This window comes from Anolis sagrei, chromosome 4, assembly GCF_037176765.1.
Source record: "Anolis sagrei isolate rAnoSag1 chromosome 4, rAnoSag1.mat, whole genome shotgun sequence".
NCBI classification, from domain to species: domain Eukaryota; kingdom Metazoa; phylum Chordata; class Lepidosauria; order Squamata; family Dactyloidae; genus Anolis; species Anolis sagrei.
Genome location: NC_090024.1, coordinates 138,874,629 through 138,899,489, shown reverse-complemented (window position 1 = coordinate 138,899,489; position 24,861 = coordinate 138,874,629). Strand labels below are relative to the sequence as shown.

At 39.9% G+C, this 24,861-nt stretch overlaps 1 protein-coding gene across 1 annotated transcript in view; it reads right to left on the bottom strand.

Annotated features, from left to right (window-relative positions):
* Positions 1 to 1,897, bottom strand: part of RIN2 (Ras and Rab interactor 2) — an 83,083-nt gene extending 81,186 nt beyond the window's left edge. The window contains exon 1 of the mRNA XM_060774092.2: positions 1,316 to 1,897. The gene's annotated coding sequence lies outside the window, so the exon portion shown is untranslated. The remainder of the gene's footprint in view (positions 1 to 1,315) is intronic.
* Positions 1,898 to 24,861: the final 22,964 nt, after the last annotated feature.

Genomic DNA, 24,861 nt, shown 5'->3' with positions numbered 1-24,861 from the left:
AGGCTGCCCTGAGACCCTCTTCGGGGTGTGTGTGTGAGAAGCAAGTGGGTATAAATCTATATTTTAAAAATGTAATGTTCGTTTGTGGACTTAACAGAACTCAAAAACCACCGGACGAATTGGCACCAAATTGGGACACAACACACCTAACAACCCAATGTATGTCCTTCACTAAAAAAAAATGATTTTGTCATTTGGGAGTTGTAGTTGCTGGGATTTATAGTTCACCTACAATCAAAGAGCATTCTGAACCCCACCAATGATGGAATTGAACCAAACTTGGCACACAGTTCTCCAATGACCAACAGAAAATACTGGAAGGATTTGGTGGGCAGTGTCCTTTGGTTCTGGAGTTGTAGTTCACCCGAGATCACTGTGGACTCAAACAATGATAGATCTGGACCAAACTCTACACGAATACTCAATATGTCTAAATGTGAACACTGGTAGAGTTTGGGGAAAATAGAATCTTGACATTTAGGAGTTGTAGTTGCTGGGATTTATAGTTCACATACAATCACAGAGCATTCTGAACCCCACCAACGACAGAATTGGGCCAAGCCTCCCACACAGAACCCCCATGTGGGCCACAGCAATGCGTGGCAGGGGACGGCTAGTATAATAAATAAATAAATATACACCCCACTTGCCTCATTTCCAACAGACCTCTGAGAATGCTTGACACAGGTGCAGGCCAAATGTCAGGAGAAAATGCTCTTGAAACATGGCCACAGCAACCCAATGATCCTGGCCGTGAAAATCTTTGCCAACAAATCCTAGAGAAGTTTGAGAGTGTTTCTGTTGGGAGAATCAGTCTGAAACCCTTTGGGGATCTCTTCTACAGGGCTGGCAGTTTGGTGAACCTCAAAGTTGAGCATAGTATGCTCTTATAGAGAAGCATCATAACGAAGGAGGAAGCCCAGCCTTGTAGGAGTCATGAAAGGTTACACTACTGTTCACTGCGAAATGCCCGGATGGGGTGGCGATTAGAAATGGAAGCCCCCCTCCTCTTTGTGGGCAAGTTGAGGGGTTTGTTGGCCTTCCCTTCCCATGAGGGCAAGGAAAGGGGCCCCATTGAGAGGCAGAGCTCAGGCACGTCCTTCCCTTCCACTCTCAGACTCCCCTTCCCATCCTTTCCACTCAGCTTTGTGAAACTGGGGGTCTGAGAGTGGCCAGGACAAGAGCCCTCCCTTCTCACCTTTCCAGGGAGTGAGAGAGAGGCTGCCATGGCCTCGCGTTTACTCTTCTCCTTCCTCAAAGCCTTGGGTCACTTTCCCACTCACTCACAAAACAAAACAACAGAAAGAACTCTTACCTCTGGCTCATACTCCAAGGGAGAGAAGCAGCAACAGGCGGCGGAGGAGGGGGAAGAGGGAAGAGAGGAGAAGGAGGAGGAGGGAGAGCCAGCCTTTGTCTCTCTCTCTCTCCTTCCCTCAGTCTGCTTTCTCTTCTCTCTCTCTTTTTCTCTGTCTCCCTCAAGCACCGCATCCGGGAGCCCGGCCCGTGTCCAGGAGGGCCAAGGGCAGCTCCGGGAAGGAAGAGGAAGTCGTACTGGAGCCCAGGACTGGAAGCAACAGGAGGGAGGAGGGAAGGAAGGAAGGAAGGGCGCCCGGGAGAAGAAAGGGGCAGGCCTGGCCAGGCACAGCGAGCCGCAGGTGCCTCCTCCTGCCTCGCGGGGCCAAGCCCACTTTGCGCCCCGGGTGACGCCGTGCCAGCCGTCCGAGGCTGCCTGGCTTTCCCAGGGCCTTGGTGTACCTCGGCGGGGAAGTCCTTTGTTTGGCTCTTGCGGCCAATGCGGTCACGAAGGCCCCAGAGGACGCGAAGGACGCTTTCCCCTCCACAACAGCTCCCCAATCGAGGTCAATCAGAGGGAAGGCTTCGCCCCACTCAACGAGAGAGCGACCCGTTCATCTTTCCTTCCTTCCCCTCCTTCTTTCCCTTTCCATCCTTCCTCCCTACCTACCCCATCCCTTCTCTTTCGTCTTTCTGTCCTCTTCCTTCTTTCATCCCTTCCCCTATCTTCCTTCCGTTCCTTCCCTTCCTTCCTTCCCCATCTTTCCTTTCAATCCTTCCCCTCCCTTTCCTTCTTTCTGTCCCCTTCTCTCCCGTCCTTCCCCTTCCATTCTTCCTCCCTTTTCCTTCCCTTTCTTCTTTCTTTACCCTTCTCTCCCGTCCTTCCACCCATCCGTCCTTCTTCCCTCCCTTTCTTTCTTTCCTTCCTTCTCTTCCTTCCCCTTCCTTTTCATCCGTCCTCCCCTTCCCTTTCTTCTTTTTTCCTTCCCCTTCCTTCCCTTTCTTTCCTTCCTTCATTCCCCTTCCTTTCCTTCCCCCTCCTTCCTTCTTTCTTTCTTTCCCTTCCTTTCCTTCCTTCCTCTTCCTTTCCATCCTTCCTCCCCTCCCCTTTCTTCTTTCTTTCTTTTTCTTTCCTTCCTTCCCTTTCCTTCCCTCCTTCCCCTTCCTTCTTTCCTTCCTTCCCCTTCCTTTCCATCCTTCCTCCCCTTTCCTTTCTTCTTCCTTCCTTCCTTCCTTCCCCTTCTTTCCCTTTCTTTCTTTTTTCCTTCCTTCCCTTTCCTTCCTTCACTCCCTTTTCTTCCTTCCCCTTCCTTTCCGTCCCTTCCCTAGCCCATCCTTTCTTCCGCTCTTTCCTTCCCCAGTCCTTCTTTCTTTCCTTCTCTTCCCTTACTCTTCCTTCCATCCCCTTCCTTCCCTTCCCTTACCCCTTCCTTCCCTTCCCCAGTCTGCCCTTCCTTCCCCTACCCCTTCCTTCCCTTCCCCAGTCTGTCCTTCCTTCCCATCCCATCTGTCCTTTCTCCCTTCCCTTCCCCAGTCCTCCTTTCCTTCCTTCTCTTCCCTTCCCCTTCCTTCCTTCCCCTTCCTTCCTTTCTTCACCCCTTCCTTCCCTTTCCCTTCTTCCCCATCCTCCCTTCCCTCCTTCCCAAAAGCTCCTTCACAAATTCAACCAGGGAAGCCATGGAAAGTTGTGTTCTTTTTTAGAGGAGGGGGGTACTGTTCCATTATCTGGGTGGAGGCCACTAGTTGGCGCTAGAGAGAGAATAGTCTGTTTTATGGGGGTGAAGGGTGGGTTGAACCCTAACCATTTCCTCCTGTTTTCCTGTTATTCCCCTACCCATGTCCCCTTGTAGAAACAACCATCATCATATGGGGGGGGGGGGAATAACCAGCTAAAATGGGGGAAATGGGTTTCTTACTTCAACTCCCACCCCATAAAAAGGACTGTCCTTCTCTCTCTAGCACTCCCTTGTGGCCTCCAGCCAGATAATAGAACAGTAAGTACCTTTTTTTACTACAAGGAGCTGGATCCAGTATTTATTTTTACTTAATTGTTCCCACACTTCAGTCCTCCAGGTATTATTGAATTAAACTTCAGCTCCCAGAATTTCTGACTATCACACAAGGTAGCCAGGGTTTCTGGAGTTGAAGTTCAGCAGCTATGTTCAGTATTGCTGCCCTTTTCATGAAATTCAAATAGACTCTTGTTCTTCTTACCATTAGGACCAAGGTTGCCATTCCATGCAACACATCTACATATTGCAGACAACACTGATGTGTCATAGCACACAATTTGAAAAGCTCTGATTTAATTGTTGCAGGGATTCGAATTGAGCAACCCTAGGCCAAGGATGCGAATCGAGCAACCCTCCAAATGTGGTCGAACTGCAACTCCCATTGGCATAGCTAACAGTGAAGAGTGTTGGGAGTTATAATGTGCAGTGCTACGAAATTTCCAATCTTGGCCCTAACAATCTACTATAGATAATATTTGAAAGCAAGATCAGCAAGTCTGAATAGGCTGTTAGGAATTGTGGAAGTTGAAGTCCAAAACACCCAAAGGGCCAAAGTTTGCCCAGGTCTGTTATATAATATGCAATGTCCTTACATAGGAGCAAAGTCCAGTGAATTTGGCAGAATTTATTTCTGGGTATGTCTCCACAGGACTGAGCTTTCAAAATACTTCAAAAGTTACTTCATCTGTGCCAAGTAGCACTTGCTAGAAAGTGAGTGTTTTCCAAAACACTGTTTTGAAAGAGCAGGTTGCTATATTACTCTGGAGGAGGGAGGCTTCAACACAGAGCTTCCTAAACATTTCATGTTGGCGACACACATTTCAGACCTGTGTTATTTTGCAACACAGTCATTCAGTTTTACTATTAGTAAAAAAAATTTGTCGCGTCAGGAGCGACTTGGGAAACTGCAAGTCGCTTCTGGTGTAAGAGAATTGGCCATCTGCAAGGACGTTGCCCAGGGGACGCCCGGATGATTTGATGTTTTTATCATCCTTGTGGGAGGCTTCTCTCATGTCCCCGCATGAGGAGCTGGAGCTGATAGAGGGAGCTCATCCGCCTCTCCCCAGATTCGAACTTGCAACCTTTCGGTATTCAGTCCTGCCGGCACAAGGGTTTAACCCACTGCTCCACCGGGGGCTCCACTATTATTACTACTATTAGTAATAATAATACATTTTATTTATATTCTGCCCTTCTCCCTAGGGGATTCAGAGTGGATTACAGCATTTTACATACATAGACAAATATTCAGTGCCTTTACATTCATATACAATGAGACACACAAATACAAACAAAGGCAGAGGCTTCTCCTTTCATTTCCAGCTTCTGAAGGCAGTGCTCATCTCTGGCTTTGGGGAGGTGCTTTTCTCGTTTTTCAAGCTGAGCCCGCATTGTGACTTCTTGGTTGTGTGACCAGCAAGATTGCTTGGAGTGTCTCTTTGCTTTTTCCTGCTGAAGCGGTGCCTATTTATCTACTTACATTTGCATGTTTTTGAACTGCTGGATTGTAGGAACAGGAGCTGACGATGGGATCTCACCTTGTCTCATGGATTCAAACTGCCAATCTTCAGGTCAGCAATTCAGCCAACCTTCAGGTCAGCTGTTCACCAGCACAAGCGTTTAACCCACTGCACCACCACAACTCCTATACTAGCAAACTATAAACAAACCCAGAATCTTGTATAAGAGATATGGAGAAATACATAAATTGTAATAACATGTCAGGAGACACAACAAATCTCATGAAAACGTTTCATTGATATTTTTCAAAAGATGTCATTTGTAAGATAAGATACATTTCCAAGGTTTTTGTCATGTCTCCTTATATTCATGTGACACACTTACATATAATATAATAATAAATGTTATTTATATCCCGCCACCATCTCCTCGAAGGGACTCGGGGTAGCTAACATGAGGCCAAGCTCAAACAAGTTACAATAAAACAAAAGTACATATGACAAAACAAGAACATCAAATAAAATACTTAATAAAACTGTAATACAATAAAAATAACAAAATCATAATAAAAAACAAATGATAGAATGGTAATAGACTTACCATTCTATCATTAGACAAAAAGTGTAGGCCCATGAATAAAAGTGGATAGAATTTAATGAAACCCATGGATGAGATAGGTAGAAAGTGCTCTGATTTTGGGGGGTGGGGGGCTTGGACGGAGTAGGAGTAGAATTAGTCTTCAACTGAGGGATAAGATGAATAGCATCAGAGAGGCAAACTGGACCTGGGATGGGACAAGGCATGGAGATTGATTGTTCAGTCCCTGAAAGCTGTAGTCAACACTCTTAATGTGTCATGACACACAATTTGAAAAGCTCTGATTTAATTGTTGCGGGGGGAAAGAAAGAGTAAGCTGTTGACCTGATTAAGGACTCTGCACTGCAGTTCATGTTCTATACAAGATAGAAAGACTTCTCTAATTTAGATTACAAACAGATACACTGCCCCTGTCTCACCGTATACCACACCCTACACAAGGCTGACATGGAAGAGCAAAATAAAATAAAATACCTGTAACGGTACAGAAAATCACAGGCACGCACACACCCGGCACAACCTCCACAGTAATCAGCCAGGGATGGGATCCTTACTGATGTCTCCACAATAGGTGGAGATTGTGGGATATTTACGGTAAATAGATATCATCACAAACATAATAATAAGTTGGTTTCATTTGTATTGTTCTTAATATGCCTTCTTCTCCTTTCGTGGTTTAACTCGCACGGCAAAGCTAGTTTATATCAGAAGGATGTGGTTTGTTTTTCCTCTGAATGCTAACTTTGTCCCAATTGTAGCAGCCAAAAGGGAAATGGAAATAAGAACTTGCCTTCTGAAAGGAATGGTTACCACTTCCTTTAGCAGTAGCCAAGAGAAAAGACATTCCCGTCCCCCGTCCCCCGGTACTTTCTCAGCTGTATTTCTTTGGTGCTGTGTTTGTGGGATGCCTTTGTTGCCTGGCTGCCATTATAGTGCACTGATTAGACCAAGTCGAAGTGCCAGCATGGTCACCAAGTTTACTATGCCACCTTGGTCAGGTCATTCCCTTCCAGCCTACTCTATCCAATAGATCTACCTCTCTGTGATGCTGTATTTGCTGATGATAAAAGTTTCCATCTCTACTTCTTATGCTGTGGGCAGGCATGTAGCCGGGGGGGGGGGGGGGGGCTTGAGGGGCTTCAGCCCCCCCCCCAAATTCTCATGATGGTTCGCGAAAAGGCCTTACTGGTGCATTATTTAAACTGTTATGTTTATTCATATCATGATCTGATCACCATACTCAATATATCCCATATGCATGGGGGTATTGGGGTAATGATACAAAAGGTTTGCTAGGCTAGACCCTCTTTCACTCAGACTCAGCCCCCCCCCCAAACTCAGCCCCCCCCAACCCCCCTGAAATTTTTTTAGCCCCCCCCCCCCCCCAAAACGAAATCCTGGCTACGGGCCTTGCTGTGGGCATTAAAGGCAACTTAATACAAAGAAAAACAATAAATGAATTAATATAATGATAAAAGAATATACATTTCCATAACAAAGGCACAATCAGTTACATGAAGTGATGCAAATCTTTAGCTATTCTTGAATGCTATGAAATAATTTTAATACTTTTCTCCTTGCTGAATTATTTATTTATTTACTAGCTAACTAGCCTGAATTGTATTGATAGTTACTCAATACAGTAGTGCTGAGTTGCTATTTCCTAACTGAGTCAGCTGGTCGAGTCTAGTTGGAATTATTTAATAAGGCTGTGTCCAGATGGATGAAAAAAAAACTAGTCAACAAGTCATATAATGTGTTTCCCTGCTTTCCGCTTTCTGCTTTTATTTTATTACATGACATTTTCTTCATTCAAAATGAAATGCATCTGCCAGTTGTATTTCTACATTCTTGGAATTATCTAAAATGGCTGCTGCCAGTAAACACAACTAGTGTTTCCAGGACACTGATTTAACAGAGATCAAGCGAGGGAAAGAGGAATGATAGCATTAAACAAAATGATCCTGGTGCTTAACTAGTGTAATATTACAGAAGCACTTTCGGACTTTGACTACAACTCCTGAATAATAATTAATAGGGTTTGAACATCGTTTATTTAAAATGCTTGGGAATAGAAATGTTTTGTATTTCAGATTCCCATTCCCTCTTCAGATTTTAAAATACTTATATTTAATTATAGCTGGAGATGAAACTCAAGTCTAAACACAAAATTCACTGATGTTTCATATACACCTTATACACATAGTCTGAAGGTAACTTTATACACAATTGTTTTTAATAATATTGTGCATGAAATAAAGGTGGTGTACATTAAGCCATCAGAAAGCATTAGTGTCACCATTTCAGACTGGATGTAATAGAATAGGATGAAATTAAAACAAAAAAATTAATTGGAAACATTCATTTCTTCCAGGAATTTTTGATCTTCTGGAGATGTCCTAATAGGATACAGGGATGCTTTTTTGCAGAAAGGAAGATGATGGGGTTTTTTTTGGGGGGGGGGGGGGGGTTTGCAGATCTGCCCATGTTTGCTATGGAGATGAAGAATGTATTTTAGTTCAAATTTGCCAGAGAAATGTCCTAAAGAACAGAGACTTTCATTTTTTCATGGTGATACCACATATGCTTAGCCCATGCTAAAATAAGAACATATTACTTGTCCAAAGCAAAGTGAGCAATAAAGAGGAAAGGTGTTCCTCTTTTTTATTGGACATACCCCTTTGTAAGTCACCCCAAGTCCCTTCGGGGAGATGGAGGCGGGGTATAAAAATAAAGATGATGACGACGACGATGATGACGATGATGATGATTATTATTATTGGAAAAGTTATTTTCTTCCTGACCTCAGATGGTAGCACAAAAAAAAATTTCTGGAGTGTAACATTTTTCAGAAGTTTGTGTTGATTTGAGAATAAAAGGCAGTGACTGAACATGCTACTCTAACTAACATAAAAGAAAACAAAACTTACACATAAGAAATGATCTCACCAATCTTTTTCGCACATTGTTTTCTAACTATAAGCTGTACTTTATGGGTGATAAGCAAACTGTGTATAAATAATAGTAATAATAATAATAAAAAACTTTATTTATACCCTGCTACCATCTCCCCAAGGGACTCAATGTGGCTTACATGAGGCCGAGCCCAAAGTACATCAACAGTAAAAGTAATAAGAAAACAATCAATACAACAGTTAAAATAAATCTCAAACAAAAGTAAACAATACACAGTAACAATAACAACAAGCATTTAAAACCTATGGCTGGGCCAAATGTAATAATTTAAAATTTAAAAAATAATGCTGGACACGGACAAGGTATGATATAACTGGGATAGAGAGATAAATGCCACTCTTAAAAACAAAACAACAGTTCATTGAATCACTAAGATCTTGAAGATACTGAATTGTGAAAGTTTTCCATTATAAGAGGTTACACAGGCAGATTTTGGACATTAAATAGCCTGACAAATGTTGTGGATAACTTCCTTTTTTAGTAAAAAGACCTTGCTAAATTATGCCACTATCTAACAGTTTTCAGAGGGGAACATCACATTCTCTCAGTTTCAGAGGAATGCAATGGCAAACCTCTTCTGAACAATTTCCACCAAGAAAACTCTATGGTAGGTTCACTTTAGGCTCTCCATACATCAGAAACAACTTGACAACCTTATGCTATAAAAAATAGTGATTTATAGGTTTAGTGGATAGCTCCTTTGTTGGATTTGTTAGAATTTATGCTGACACAGGGATATTTGTTGATTTCACCAGGTTCCTGAGATAACATTTGGGAGTACACATTGGAAAATGGAATGGATTAATTTCATGAAAAACTCTACTCCATTACCTCCCAGTTCCTTGACTGTTTGGACTAGTAAATGGAGAGATTTAATCAAGCAGGTAACTGTCCGCTCACAGGCTGCACTCTTATACTTTCCACTGAAAGAATAAGGGGCCGCAGTTAGCACAGCAGGTTAAACTGCCAGCTAAAGAAAATCTTGCCAACGGGAAGGTTGGCAGTTCAAGCCACAGGTGGAGTGAGCCTTAGCTTCTGGCTTATCTAGCAGTTTGAAAACAGCAATGTGAGTAGATAAATAGGTACCACTTTGGTAGGAAGTTAAAAGGTGCCATGCTAGCAATTCAATCAGGAAGGCATCCATGGCAACAGGCTCCTTGGCATGGAAAAATGGAACAATGGCACCTCCCCATGGCCGAGTTGAGCACAGCTTCCCTAACCCGGACATGACAAAGAGGGAAGCCTGGCCTCTATCTATGTATTGTCTGCCTTTGTCAATTGTATAATGGCACTGAATGTTTGCCATATATGTAGACTGAGTTCCTTCAGGGAGATAGAGCGGAATATAAATACAGTATATTATTATTGACCTCAACGGAGTTGATCTCAGTAGACAAGAACAGGATTTCATTGCTCCTGCTTTGGAAAGATAAACAATGTTATTAAATAGAGTATAGCCCCTGCACTCACTAAGATATGTTCCTAAACATACTGTGAAAACAGGAAAACATTAATAAAAGCCAGCTCTATTGAAATGAAAAGTTTCTACTGGAAGTGACTATAATTTGCCTTGTAGGACCTAGAAATTCCATAAACAGGTATTATGTTTCCATGGTCAGAAATGCTATGGCGGTCCACTCATGAGTACAGGGTTCACACCATGTCTAAACTTGGCATGAGCAACAAGATCCTCAATTTGGCTTCTGTAGTTTAACAGGTTTGTTACAGTGCTGTTTTATACATATCTATTTAGGCTTAGGAACAATTGAGCCTGGCAACGAAGATACGCATAGTTAAAGCAATGATATTCCCCATATTAACCTACGGATGTAAGAGCTGGACCATAAGGAAGGCTGAGAGAAGGAAGATAGATGCTATTGAACTTTGGTGCTGGAGGGAAATCCTGAAAGTGCCTTGGACTGCAAGAAGATCCAACCAGTCCATACTTCAGGAAATAAAGCCTGACTACTCACTGGAGGAAAGGATATTAGAGGCAAAGATGAAGTACTTTGGCCACATCATGAGAAGACAGGAAAGCTTAGAGAAGACAATGATGCTGGGGGAAAAGGAAGGAAAAAGGAAGAGGGGCCAACCAAGGGCAAGATGGATGGATGGTATCCTTGAAGTGACTGGCTTGACTCTGAAGGAGCTGGGGGTGGTGACGGCCAACAGGAAGTTCTGGCGTGGGCTGGTCCATGAGGTCACGAAGAGTTGGAAGCGACTGAACGAATCAACAACAATTTGTGTATAAGTCAACAACAACAACAACAAACCATTGAGGTTATTTTCTCTAGCATAAAATGAGTTAAAGCCAAAGATGTTTTGGGCTCTCCTCAGTCTGAATACAAGGACTCGCTTTAACAATTTTTTCCCTGAAGATGCTGACTCTGTACCTCATAAACCAAAATTCAAGAAATGTGTGAGGATCAGTTATGATTTTGGAAATCTCTTTCTCTCACTTGGAAACTTGCTAAATACTATACGTGTACATTTGCTTCATATCAATGATGATATTTTCTTGAGGAGTTTTCAGAAGGCTGTAGGTCTTCAAACCCAATAACTGCAGAGTAAATGCTGGTGGGATTCATAACCTGTGTTCATTTAAAATTTTGCTACCATTAAAAATAGGTTCTAATAAAGTGTCTTCACATTTTGTTACATTCTCAAGTGTTATCATTTTGTATGCAATTTAAATTGCCGAGTAGATAAAACACTTTACATTCACAAATGCTGTATTGTAGCCAGATACATCGCTAGAATCAAATGACAGGATATTTAAATCAATATTTTTTTCTGTTATGTTCAGGTACAATTATGCGGTAATGGTTTTTTTATAGTTATATAACACCTTTTTAAAAAAGTTATACAGAGTTTTGATTTCATGTTAAGAGTAAACAGAGAAATACATGCTCTTACTTTGGTAAAATTTGCAACTCAGACAAGCCACTGGAACAGCTATGAAGGTTAGAAGCACTCTACAAAAATCTGCAAAAACAAATATTCAAAGAAACTCCGGAACTCATAAATATTTGTACAAGTACAACAAAATAATTTTAACATTTTTTTAAAAAAAACATTTTTATTTCCACCAGTATCTTTTGAATATTTCACAATCATTTTAGGAAAGTGTTTAATGAATAAAGCATTTATTCTAACAAACATCCAATGATTTGTTTCAGCTGGAAATTGCTGGCTGTTATATATTTAAAGTTATTTTATATTCTGTGTGCACTATCATGTTTATACTTATTTTTATCTACAGAATTTCTGAAAATATGAAACAACATTGAATCATCAGTTTACCTCTAAAAAGCTTATACGTACAACTCGCAATTTTGATTTTCGAAATGGATCTGTATATTCTATTTATTGCTGTGCTTCTGGAAGCGTAGAAGCAAGGAACAAACTATATTAGGTAGAATTCATCCTGCAACAGGTTTAAAAGGTTTTCCTGCTAGCTTTTTAAAAGTGGGATCCCTTCTACACAGCTGTAAAAAAACCCCACATTATCTGCTTTGAACTGGGCTATATGGCAGTGTAGACTAAGGGGCCTTCCACGCAGCCATATAATCCAAAATATCAAGGCAGAAAATCCCACAATATCTGCTTTGAACTGGGTTATCTGAGTCCATACTGCCATATATTCCATTTTAGGCCCCTTCCAGCTGTATGGAAGGGGCCTAAAATAATTCAGTTCAATTCAGATAATGTGGGTTTTCTGCTTTGATAACCTGAATTGTCTGGCAGTGTAGAAGGGGCCTGGAACAAAGAATTTAGGAACTGTATCCCACAGTATTCTCACTAAAAGCAAAGATAACTAAGCCAAGACTGTTGTACTTTGGACATATCATGGCATGATGTAAGTAGAAGGCAGTCAGAAAGGAGGAGGAGTAAATTACAGGTGGATAGACTCAATCAAGGTAGTCATGATCCACAAGTTTGCAAAACTAATTTGATGTGACCTGGGATCATAGTGGTCTCTCATTCATAGTTTTGTCATAAGTTGAAGTCTATGACAAATAACAGCATGAACAACAATCCAATAGTATACAACAGGCTATACAACATATGTGGTCCATCAGAGCATGCATGATTTACAAATAGCTTGATCATTTTTCTGTTTTACAGACTTAATGGAGCCACAAAAATATGTGGGTACATGAGTGTTTGTTTGCTTTGAAGGCTCACAAGCCACGCAAGTCTGCTAAAAAATTCGCTGTCATAGATCAGTGGTTCCCAACCTTTGGGCCTCCAGATGTTTTGGACTTCAACTCCAAGAAATCCCAGCCAGTTTACCAGCTGTTAGGAACTGTGGGAGCTGAAGTCCAAAACATCTGGAGACCCAAAGGTTGGGAACCACTGTCATAGATGCAAATGTATGTATTTTCCTTTCTATGGCCAGATTTTGTAGGGAGCATATATGAGAGCCAATCCTAAAGCAATATTGGTTTGACCCATCTCCAACATTACCTGCAGCTGTAAAAAGACCTGTATTTTTTTTTGCAGTGGGTTATACTTAAATGTCCCATGATGTTTTCAAAGAGCTGTTTGAAAATTTTGAAAATAATAATAATAATAATAATAATAATGTATTGTCAAAGGCTTTCATGGCCAGAATCACTGGGTTGTTGTAGGTTTTCCTAGTTTCCAACAGACCTCAAAACCTCTGAGGATGCCTGTCATAGATGCAAGTGAAATGTCAGGAGATAATACTTGTAGAACATGGCCAAACCTACAACAACCCAATAATAATCATAATAGCTGAATTTAAAAAAAGCAAGTGGAAAAGGACACAAGTTGTTCAGATAACTGAACTGGCATATTTTTCTGTAATGTTTTCCAGTGACCAAGTATTTCTGCTTCAGGACTCTCTACCATCTCAAAAGAGCCCCAGTTCTCCTGTGCTAGATCAATCTCCACTTCCAAAATCATCAATGCTTGGATTCTTAATAGTTTTAGTTCTTCAGCTAGTTTTTTTTATCTTTTGGTTGTTAATTATATTCAAGTTCCTCTTCTTTAATTTCCAATTGAAACTTGTGCAGTTTAGCTTGTTTCTTTTTCTTTTCTGTTACATTGAGTTGTATTAATTTACCCCTCATATAGGATTTTGCTGTTTCCCACATAGTATATGGTGACATACCCAGAGTTGTATTTAACTGTAGAAATTCTAGAAGATCTTTTTTACATTTCTATAGGATGTCTTCTTTCTTTCTGGAGAAACAGAAGAAGGATGCACAGGTGATTTCTTTGTTATGCAATATGCTCCCCACCATCTGGCTTCCAGCAGTCGACCGTCTTTGTTCATAAGGATGAGATTACCTTTGGCTCTGAAAGCCAAGTTCTAGAGACACCAAATTTGGGACTACAGTGCATTGCTGGCTATGGCTTCGGCAACTGAAGTAAAAAAAATTCTGGTGAGTCAATTTCCTGATTCTCTGGCCTAGCTCAATGTGACTCTAATGCCAATAGTTAATGATGATTGTTTGTTAATTGTCATCAGGTTGACTTTGACTTATGGTCCTGGCCCTTGAGTGCTCTAACTGGAGGTCAGCTGTGACCAGCAGTGTTGCAGAATTCAAAGAGCCACGAATGGAGGGCAAAAGGAAAAACGTACCAAGAGGAAGGCGTGTCAAGCCAACCCTGACTGGGACTGCCTTCCATCTGGAAACCAATGTCCTCCCTGCGAGAGAAGATGCGGATCAAGAATAGGGCTCCACAGCCACCCACCACCAAGAGACCCACCACCAAGACACCACAACTGGAAGACAATCATCCTCAAGCTATGAGGGATCGCCTAAGTAAGTAAGTAAGTAAGTAATTGCAAACCTATGAAAAAGAGACCTCCAAGATCCCTTGTTATCATAAGGTCTTGATCAAATCTGTGGCTTCCTTGATCAAATCTGCCCACATGAAATGCACTTTTCCTGCTACCTGGAACTTTACAAGGATTATTATTACCCTCCACAATGTTTGTTAACCCCATTTTTATAGCCCTCTAAGTTAGCGGCTGTCAACCACTGATTTGAGTCGCCTGAGGGCTGAGAAAAGCGGTATATAAATAAAGTAAATAAATAAATAATACACCACGATAATGAATTCCATTTTGTAGACTCAAGATGAGAAAGGAAAATGTATTAAAACAAGCAAATTAAATCACAACTAATTCCCACTGGGCTTAATCTGGCTCGATCTCTAATAAGTATGTTTAGAATTACAGGTTAATTTCTAAAACTTTTGGAAATGGTAACAGCCACCTTTACTGAAACCAGGATATAATTCTTCACCAATTTTCTTCTTGAAAGAAGCAATGAATAATTTTAGTAATAATTTTACACAAATATTTAAAAATATTCCTACCATCCCCAATAATGTCACGTACTCTCAAAAGTGAATGAACATTAGCTGAAATCCAATTTGGTATTTAAATATTGTAAATATACACTAATTTGCCTAAGTGGGAGTATCAAAATACCAAATCTGTGCAACTAATTGTGAACCAATAAACATGTTTGGGTAATATCTCATTGTGCAATGGAGGATTGGTATCAACAGTCTCCACAATCCCATTGATTCCAGAGGTACATTGAAAGTACTTGGGTTAGGGGCACAGGACCTCTGTGAAAGTGAAAAACTGCAAATAAAGAAGTTACTTTTTTAACACCTCTCTGGGTATTTCTAGATCTTCCAACATGACTGTATGGTTGACTTCCACTGGAAAATGACCATAAAGTTGCACTTGCGGACCTAGAGATTTCTAAAGAGTTATTTGCTCCGGAAATCTCTAAAATTTCCTGCATGACCAAAAGAAACTAACCATAGAGTCACACTGGAAGAGCTAAAGATTCCTAGAGAGATTATTTTAATCAAATATGTGAATAATCAAATCCACAAAAGTCAAAACCTCAAATGTGGGGTGACGAATGTACTATCTAAGAGTGTCCACCTATATGGACAGAATTCTGCTGGTGTAACTGTGAGCTGAATATAGGCTTTATATAATGCCCCTCAAAGTATGACAATATGCATAATATAAATTATATGTGTGTAAAACACCAACAGAATGCCAGCTATAGTTTGTTGCCCATGTAAGTCCACAGTCCACTAAGAGGCATTCTTGGCTAAATTCCACTCAAATGTTTAAGATCTGGATAAGAACACACATTATTCCTCTAAGGCAGTGGTTTCCAACCTTTTTTTGACCAGGGACCACTTTGACCAGGGACCACTCACCAACATTAGTGCCAAAAGGGTTATGAATCAGTTTTTGGTCAACTTTAGATTCAGTTTGGTTATTAAGGGTGTTGTTTCAGAAAATTGCATTGGATAGACCACATCAGCTCTAGTTTCCGATACAGAACATATGCCATCCAGTAGTCACCATCTGCTCACCCACAGAAAACCATATTTAATAAGTCTTGGCACTATAAGAGGGTTTTGCGAGACCAGTCATTCTTGTTGCAATGGTGTAGCAATAGTGAGGCCGCAGACCATGTTTTAGTTGTTGAGTACCATTGGTGGTCTACAGACCACAGGTTGGGAAGCACTGCTCTAAGGTATCTCCCATTCCTTTAAGTGAGGCTTGCACAGGAGAACTTCCCAAAGGAATGCATGCCACATGTTTAATCCTTTGCTCCTCTTTATTATATGATCATATTGAAAATATACTACAGAAAATTCTAATTCACACAGTTGTGAGGAGTAAGCACTTTTCCAGTAATTAATGTAAAATCCCAAATATGCCTGCAACTGGGTTGTTGTAGTTTTTTCGGGCTGTATGGCCGTGTTCTAAAAGTAGTCTCTCCTGATGTTTCACCTACATCTGTGGCAAGTATCCTCACAGGTTATGAGGTTTGCTTGTCACAGATGCAGGGAAAATGTCAGGAGAGAATGCTTCTAGAACATGGCCATACAGCCCGAAAACCCTACAACAACCCAGTGATTCCAGCCATGAAAGCCTTCAACAATACAATGCCTGCAACTCCATTTTCCAAAGTGGAGAAGTTTCCAGACTTTCATTTTGAAGAATATTTTCATGTGAGGATTAAAATGTACAGCTACTTTTCACACTGTAGAAGCTGCAGAAGGAAAGCAGTGGAACAGGCACATGAACACTGATTCCCATTCCAGGAAAAAGGCAGAGTATAAATCCAGTCTAAAAAGTGAAAATATGTATATGGCTATGTTTGTATGTGGAGAACACATCTAGAGAGCACTGTGATTCCCACCAATTATGGATCTGGACCAAACTTGGCACATACCATGATCTACTTTACATGGTGCAGTTTTCTTTTTTGGGTAAGAGGGAGAGGAGAACCGACCCTGGATGATGGGAGCTGTAGTTCACTCACACCCAGAGAGTACAGTGAACTTCACTGATGATGGATATGAAGCTAACTTGGCACACATGCCCATCATGAGCAACATTACATATAGGTGGGATTTTGGGGTGTGGGGATTTCCCTGGATGATGGGAGTTGTAGTTTATCCACATCTAGAGAGCAATGTGAACCCAACCAATGATGAATCTGGACCAAACTTGGCACACATACTTATTATGACCCATTCAATAGGCTGGTGTGGTTTGAGGGCAATTACATATGATGATGTGAGTTGTAGTTTACCCATACCCTTATGCATTTTCTAATGGGTCCATTCATAAAACACAAGACCAAACAAAGAGTATTTCTAATAAAGAGTTTTACAGAATCCTTAATCCAGGCATTGCCAGGCACCTAAGCTAGAAAGTAAATAAAATAGAAATTTAAAGAGCATCTTGCTTTGATAGTTGCTTATTTGTGTATTGCCACACATGTGCATTTTCTGTATGTGTGTGTGGGGAAATAGACCAAAACTTAGTCAAATAATTTGTATGGAAAAATATCCTTGTTTTCTATGTGGGAAAGAACGAACTTCTGCCATATTTTAGGTCATTCAAGGGTGTCAAGGCATTTTCTTCATATTGTACAGATCGTCTTGATCAATCTAATTGCAACCTGCAAATGCTCTAAATACGGTCATGTTGAGATCTGATTTCAGAAAACATAGATAAATAATTGGTCTGAAAACATTCTGCAGTTTCTTTTATTTTTTCTCATTTATTGAAACACCAGGGTTCACAAGAAAGGGTCTGTTGGGATGGAGAAAAGTGACCCCTTGGTGCCTTTTATCAACACATGCATGCACACATGACAGTACTACCAAAACCTGAGCCATTAGTACCTTGTGCTGCTTATTTAAAAAACAAAATAAAAACATAGATTGAGAACCAGAAAGAGGTACAATCAATATGCACCATATAGAGGTGTCAGCTTTAGGCTGTTTGTGTATATAAATTATTTAGTATATATGAGTAAATCAAATAGCAATACAATAGATTTTGGGGGAGGGGGGATGAGTTGACACATTTGATGCCAAAGGCCATACAATAGATTATTTTCAACAGTTCAGAAGTTGGCACAAATGATACTAAAAGCCACAATCCAGCAGAAAAATTACCCGGCACAACGGCCATGACAATAAATGTTTACATGTTGAGCATTTCATTGGTGCTTGTGCAGGACGTCTTCCTGGCACATTGTGTTTGGTGTATTTGTGGGGCTTTGATACAGGAAAGCACAAAAGCAGATGGCTCAGAGTGGTGTTCTTATAGAACTAAAGCGTAGGCTCCAATTCATTCTCAGTTTACATATCCTTTCACAATAAGGATTGCTTCCCTGATACAAGACCTACATTCTCAGTTTAAAAATAAATAAAATAAATACACGAATAATTGTCCAGACCACTGCACACAAATTAAATCTTTCCTCATAATCAAAGAAAGAAATGTCAATTGAGCAATGACACTAGTTTTAAAAAATACTACAAAAGTTACAAAGCGAACATATGCTCAACTAGATCTGATACATCATACCCATCTCTGGCATACTGTATTTCCATTGACTTCCTGATACAAATACGAAAAACGAGCAATTCTCATATTTTATACTTCTAAACATGAGAAATTGTTTTAAGTTGTTGGCAACCATTATCAGCTCAGCAGCAGCCATAACCAGCTTGTTTTCTGTTCAGATGGCAGCCAGCTACCATGGCATAGGGAGGCAGTACTGGGGCTTCATATAATACAAAGGGGGTAAGGTACAAAGCTGAATATAAATCTATGCTTCTTAATTTAAAAAAATAAGGACAGAAATATGTCCAACTATCTATGTGTACAATTGATTTGCTTTAAATATAATTTAGTGCAGGATGTCCACTATTCAAGAGCGCCTACGTACTTTTGGAATGCAGTTATCAAACCAGGTTAGCAATAGTCAGTGTATTCCTTTCATCTTTTCTTCCAAAAATAGGGGCAGTCCTCATTTTGCGAACCAAAAAGGTCAGATATGATTTAGGAAAAGCAGATCACTTTTTCTCTCTGTGCCTAGTGCAAAGCTCACTTCAAAAATGCTGTCTTCTCCTTTGGGAAACTTAATATTGTAAAAGTTCAAAATATACAGTTACTTATTTTCTAGCTACCAGTTGATATGTCAACTATTAGTTTGCTGAAAGAAACAAATAGATTAATTCCATCTGTCCCGCACTACTCTGTACATTCTAAAACTACCTCCTAACATGCAATTACAGTGTGAGACAAAACATTAGTAGACATGGAAGAAGACCAAACAGAAAGAAACAGATTGTGGCACCAAAGCTTGTGCTTATGCTACAGTAAAACACATCCACCTACAAGCAAGGAGCCACAAGAACACAGGGGCATCTGTGGTCAAGACAGCCCCAGCAATATAATTCAGATTATATACAAGGAGGGACTTACAAGACACGGCAATGAAACAGGGGAGGAAATTGAGCCCTCCTCCTTTTCCCCCAACCTGATCCCTCGCTCTGTATTCCTCCTAAAGTGTAGATCAGTGCAAAAGCTTGCTCTCATCCTTTGTCCTTCCTCAGATGACCATCAAATCCAGTGCATAAATGTTACTAATATGGCATTGAATACACATGGGAAAAGTTAGGAATTGTTGAGTTCGGTGTGTTTAAATGGGACTGAATTCTCCCCTACACACAGTGGAATGAAGTGAGAATAAAATGGCAGGATGGACTGTGCCATTTTTGGGTTGTTGTAGGTTTTTCAGGTTGTATGGCTATGTTCTAGGAGTATTCTCTCCTGACGTTTCGCCTGCATCTGTGGAAAGCATCCTCACAACCTCTGAGGATGCTTGTCACAGATGCAGACAAAACGTCAGGAGAGAATGCTTCTAGAACATGGCCATACAACCCGAAAAACCTACAACCCAGTGATTACGGCCATGAAAGCCTTCGACAGTGTGACATTTTTGTCTGTAGAAGAGGGTTAAAAAAACACAAACTTCCCTGAAAGTACAAAACTAAGTCAGCAAGGGATAAACTAGTGTATAGTAAATCTCCCTAATGTGCAAGGAGTTTTGGGCTCTTCCATGTGTTGCACATCTGCAGGGTAAAGCAACTTTCCAACCTTGGGATTTGAGTACTTTCCTCTGCTATGTGTATTGACCAGGCCTTGAAATGTCTACCTTTCTCCCAAACTGCATGTCCATGCAACAGTCTAAAGCATTTTGTATACTGAATGTAGAACCAATGTAATAGTAGATTTCCCTATTTATTTCTGTGGTCAAGATGGGGGAAGCAGGGGCCATTTCATGCATGGTCCTCTTTGCATGTATGGAGCTCCAAGGAAATTAATACCGAACTTTCTGTATGATTAACCCTGTAAAGTAACATTATTGCTTAGTATCACATTTGACATTATTTCTCAAACAAATACAAACATTAGAAAGCTCAATACAAAGCTTTTCTAAATCATTAAAGATGAGGACTTCCCTGACTGAATCCTGCATATTAATAGTAGGGCTTTGTGACAGAGTGGGATCATTTTAACCATCTAGCTAAAAGTCGTATTTTAGCCTTGTTAGTCACGTTGCTAAGTTATAAAAGTAAATAATTTATTTTAAGAGAGTGTTCCTGAGACTGGCATAAGTAAGAACGTTCAATTAATTTTAATATTTTAGTATTATTGTGTTGCTTTTTAAAAAAAAGTACAAGGAGACATAGTGTGAAAGAAGGGCCTCTATTTTGCAAGGTAAGTGTATACTTAAACCATCCTAGGTCAGGTAGGTAGGTAGAGTTGAATCAAAGGGTTGACTTAAATTGTAGCACATGTGCATCTGCTCTTTTCAACTACACCTTAGAGTGGTAATCAAACATCTTTACAAGAAATACATCTCTCTTGCAAGAGTAGGAAGAACATGCATCAAGTCCACAGGAACTTCAAGCACTGCCTTCACCCAAATAGTTGTTCAAATGTTTCCCGAGAAGAAACATAACCATCATCACCATAGGGCTACTGTACGGAGAAGAAATTCAGCATACAGTGGTCCTTTGGCATCCACTGTGCTTTGGTTCCAGTAGCCCCTGTGGATACTAGTCTATGGATACTCAAGTCTCATTATAGACAATGGTATAGTAAAATAATGTTAACTGAGCTTATTTTCTCCTAAAATGTTCAAGCTGTGGTTGGTTGAATCACTGGATGCCGAACTCATGGATATGGCGAGCTGACTGCATTTTTATTCAGCAGTGGGTACTTAGAACATGTGCTACATTGTCAATTTTTGTCATAAAAATATAGGGAGGCATGCTGGAAGTGAACTAAGATTTATCTAATCTAGCATTGTGTTCATACAATGTCTAACCAGATGTCTAGTTGGAAGCCCACCAGCAGATGCTTGGTCATACTGCTTTTAGTCCTGGAAGTGGTATATTGCCATCCTAACCATATCCAACTGATAGTTCCACCCTTTTCCATGATGTTATCAAAGACCCATTTAAAACTGTTTGATAGCCACTGTTGATTCTTATCTTGCCTTTGTACTATGTTCTACTGTGTCCTACACTTTGTACTATGTTCTACTGTGTCCTACTATGTTCTACTGTGTCCTACCCCTTTGTCTTTTCCTGCAGGCTCCCAAGTATTCCTGGGTCCCTTCCAGATTTTCATTGGGAAGCTTATGCCAACAGTTTCTTTCAATACAATACCTGAGGTCAGATAATTTAAGACTCTTTAAACAGATACTTTAAATCTCTTTAAAATTGGTCCCCTTAAAACGAGCTTACTTTAGACTTTTTTAAAGTGAGGACTACTATTTCCATTCACATCATCATGACATGTATAAACATGTTAATGGAAAAGTGTTTCACAAGCCATTCATGATATGACTTGGTGAGCTGATGCTTCTACTGCAAAAAAGAATTCTATTGGGACTGCTTGGAGACAGATACAGCCAGGCTCTTTATGGGCCTACCTTGATGAAGGATAAAGCAAAGGGTAAGAAGATTTTGCTTTAATATGAAAAGGGAGTAGAACTCTTCTCTCCCTTAACTGGTGCAGTGAGGAGTATCCAATTCACCTTATCCATTTGCACATTTTGTTGTAAACATTCATATTTTACGCATGAAAGGGGCAGATATCTGCAGAACATAACCATGGCTTCTGGCTTGTTTTACGACATCAACTTTGTTTCTCAGTAGTACTAACTGTTGGTCTATAGCAGGCATGGGCAAACTTTGGCCCTCAAAGTGTTTTAGACTTCAACTCCTACAATTCGTAACAGCCTCAGGCTCTTTCCTTTCCCCCCTCAGCTGAGGCTGTTAGGAATTGTGGGAGTTGAAGTTCAAAACAAATAGAGGGACGAAGGTTGCCCATGCCTGGTCTATAGTATACTACTTATAACTGTAAGTTACTACCCTCTGTAACTTGGGGAGTATTAAATATTAATTCCTGTCTTCCTGATTCTTGCTTTGTCCCTCCTCCTACACTTTGATAGCTTTTCCCCATTTGTAAGAGGAAAGGAAGAATTCCCATATCCTATGAGTTAGCAGCCTTACCAAGAGACATATACTTTAAGTCTTTCTTGTAGGATGGGTTTTATTGTGTGGACAATCTTGTACAGCTTGAGTATCCCTTATTCAAAATGTTCGTGTCCAGCAACGTTTGGAAATTTCAATTTTGATATATCTGAATTTGCATATACAAGGATGGATGGATGGATAGAAAGACAGCTAGATAGAAAGAAAGACAGATAGATAGAGATAGAAAGACAGAGATAGAAAGACAGATAGATAGATAGAAAGACAGATAGATAGAAAGACAGATAGATAGAAAGACAGATAGATAGCTAGAATGAATGAATGAATGAATGAATGGATGAATGAAAGAGCGAGTGAGCTATCTTGGAGATAGAAGCCAAGTCTAAATGTGAAACTCGGTTATGTTTCATATATACCTCATACAGATAACCAAAAGGTGATTTTTATACAATATTGAAATATGTTTGTAGGTGAAACAAAAGCCTGTGTACATCACAAAGAAAGGCATCAGTATCTCAGCCACTCATATGAATAATTTTGGATATTGGAATATTTTGGATTTTGGAATCCTGGATAAGGTATGTCCAATCTATATAACACTGGCTTCATTTTAGTCCCCTTTATACATAATTAATTCCCTTTCAGTTATTTTTTCCAGTTGTCATGTAAAACTCTGGTCAAGTGAGACCGGGGCAAAACAAACTCTCCTTCGAATTCAGCATTATTTCAAACTCTCCTTTGAATTCAGCATTATTTAAAACAAAATACTTCACTATGCCACAATGTGGTCTTAAAGAACAGAGTACTATATCCACTGGTAGTGCATGAACAACAGTTTATGGTTACTAAATGTCACGCCAAATCATAACAAAATGAAATTAAGACCATGAATATTTCTTCTTGCTTCTTTTGAAAAAAAGAAAACACCCAAATCACTGTATACTTTATCTCTCAATACAGAAGGTGCTTTATTCAACTTCTCATGAGTATTTTTGGCGTAGTGATGTCATGCATGGATCCTTTTTAACTGTATAGGAAACTATACATCAAGTTACTTGTTTTCAGGAACTCTCATGCCTGGTATCAGCAAGTGGCATCTTTGGGGAGCACACACTGCTTTTGCTTTCCTTGAGACCCTTTCAAAAGCATCTATGACAAAACCTACAATATTGCAGAGTAACATTAAAAGCATAAGAGGAGATCAAAATGTCAACTCCAAATCACAACCTCACAGTGTTTATCAGAGTGATACTGCTTCTCACACCAAGTAACGCTTCCCCTCCCCCCAAAAAACCCTGGAAACAAGTAGTTTCCAGCGACTAAATAGCGAAACCAGGTATCAATGCCATGATCCTTGCCTTGCGCTCATTCCTGATCAATATATTACCTATACTCCTACTTTTGCTGTACTGCTGTGACGGATGTGACTTCATGACACTTATCCAGGCCACACTGAGATTCTGAAGCCTTATTGTTCCAAGTCCCATATAAGGAGGGATGGATTTGTGTGTTAGCGAGTCACTATTATTTAAATTTGCTTTTATCAACTCAGATTTGTATCTAAGATAAAACATTTGAATTGTATCTAATATAAAAACCTTCTGTAAGTATAAAACTGACACGCCAGAGACAGAACATGGAAGGCTTGGAGACTTTAAAATCTAGAATTTATGCCATTTGCTTGTGTTAGGGAACTTACACGGTACGAGCTTCCATAAAATCTTGACTCTTAGGCCCCTTCTACATTGCCATGTAATCCAGATTACCAAATCAGATAATCCAGATTATCTGATTTGAACTGAACTATATGAGTCTACACTGCTATATAACCCAGTTCAAAGCAGATAATCTGGATTTTATGGCAGTGTAGAAGGGGCCTAGGAAGTTTGCAGTTAGTATATTCCTTTCTAGTCTCTAAAATTAGCAATGGCAGTTGCATCCATTTACATAAGAATTGGCTCTCTCCTGCTCTCTCTCTCTCTCTCTCTCTCTCTCTCTCGGACACAAAGAAAAAGGTTGAAGTAGTTGATGAGAACCCCCATGTTTAATTGTGTATGCCTATGTGCCTTCAACTTGTGTAGTGACTTATTGCAACATCATGAATTTCATGGAGTTTTCTTAATTACACATACCTACAATCCCTTTCAGCCTTAATGCTACAAATAAACATTCTACTGAAATGTGTCAAAGAGAAAGTTTCCAAAGTTCTTGAGTTCCTTTTTTGAGGGTTACAAATACCATCTAAGAGGAAATGTAAGAAAACATGCTTTATACAAAGTTATTATTTTTACCTGTCTACCTTTGGAGGCAATGTGATTCCATGTCAATAGATTTTAAAGTTTGTTTTAGAAACACCTTACAGTACTTGAATTAAAACTGCATCCAACTTGGTTATTCCCTGATTTTTATTTTGGAAGCAAAGAAAATTTGCACACCAAGGAAAAGTCCTCAGTTCAAATTAAACTTACTGTGTTATTCATTCTTTGGGGGGAGAGAAATAGCAAAAAAAGGTTATTAAATTCTACAAAAACAGAAGAATAAAAAATAATGGCAATGAAATTACGTTAATATTTGGCTCATACCTATATAAATTCCATTTATTTGGATAGGACACCTAATAGTC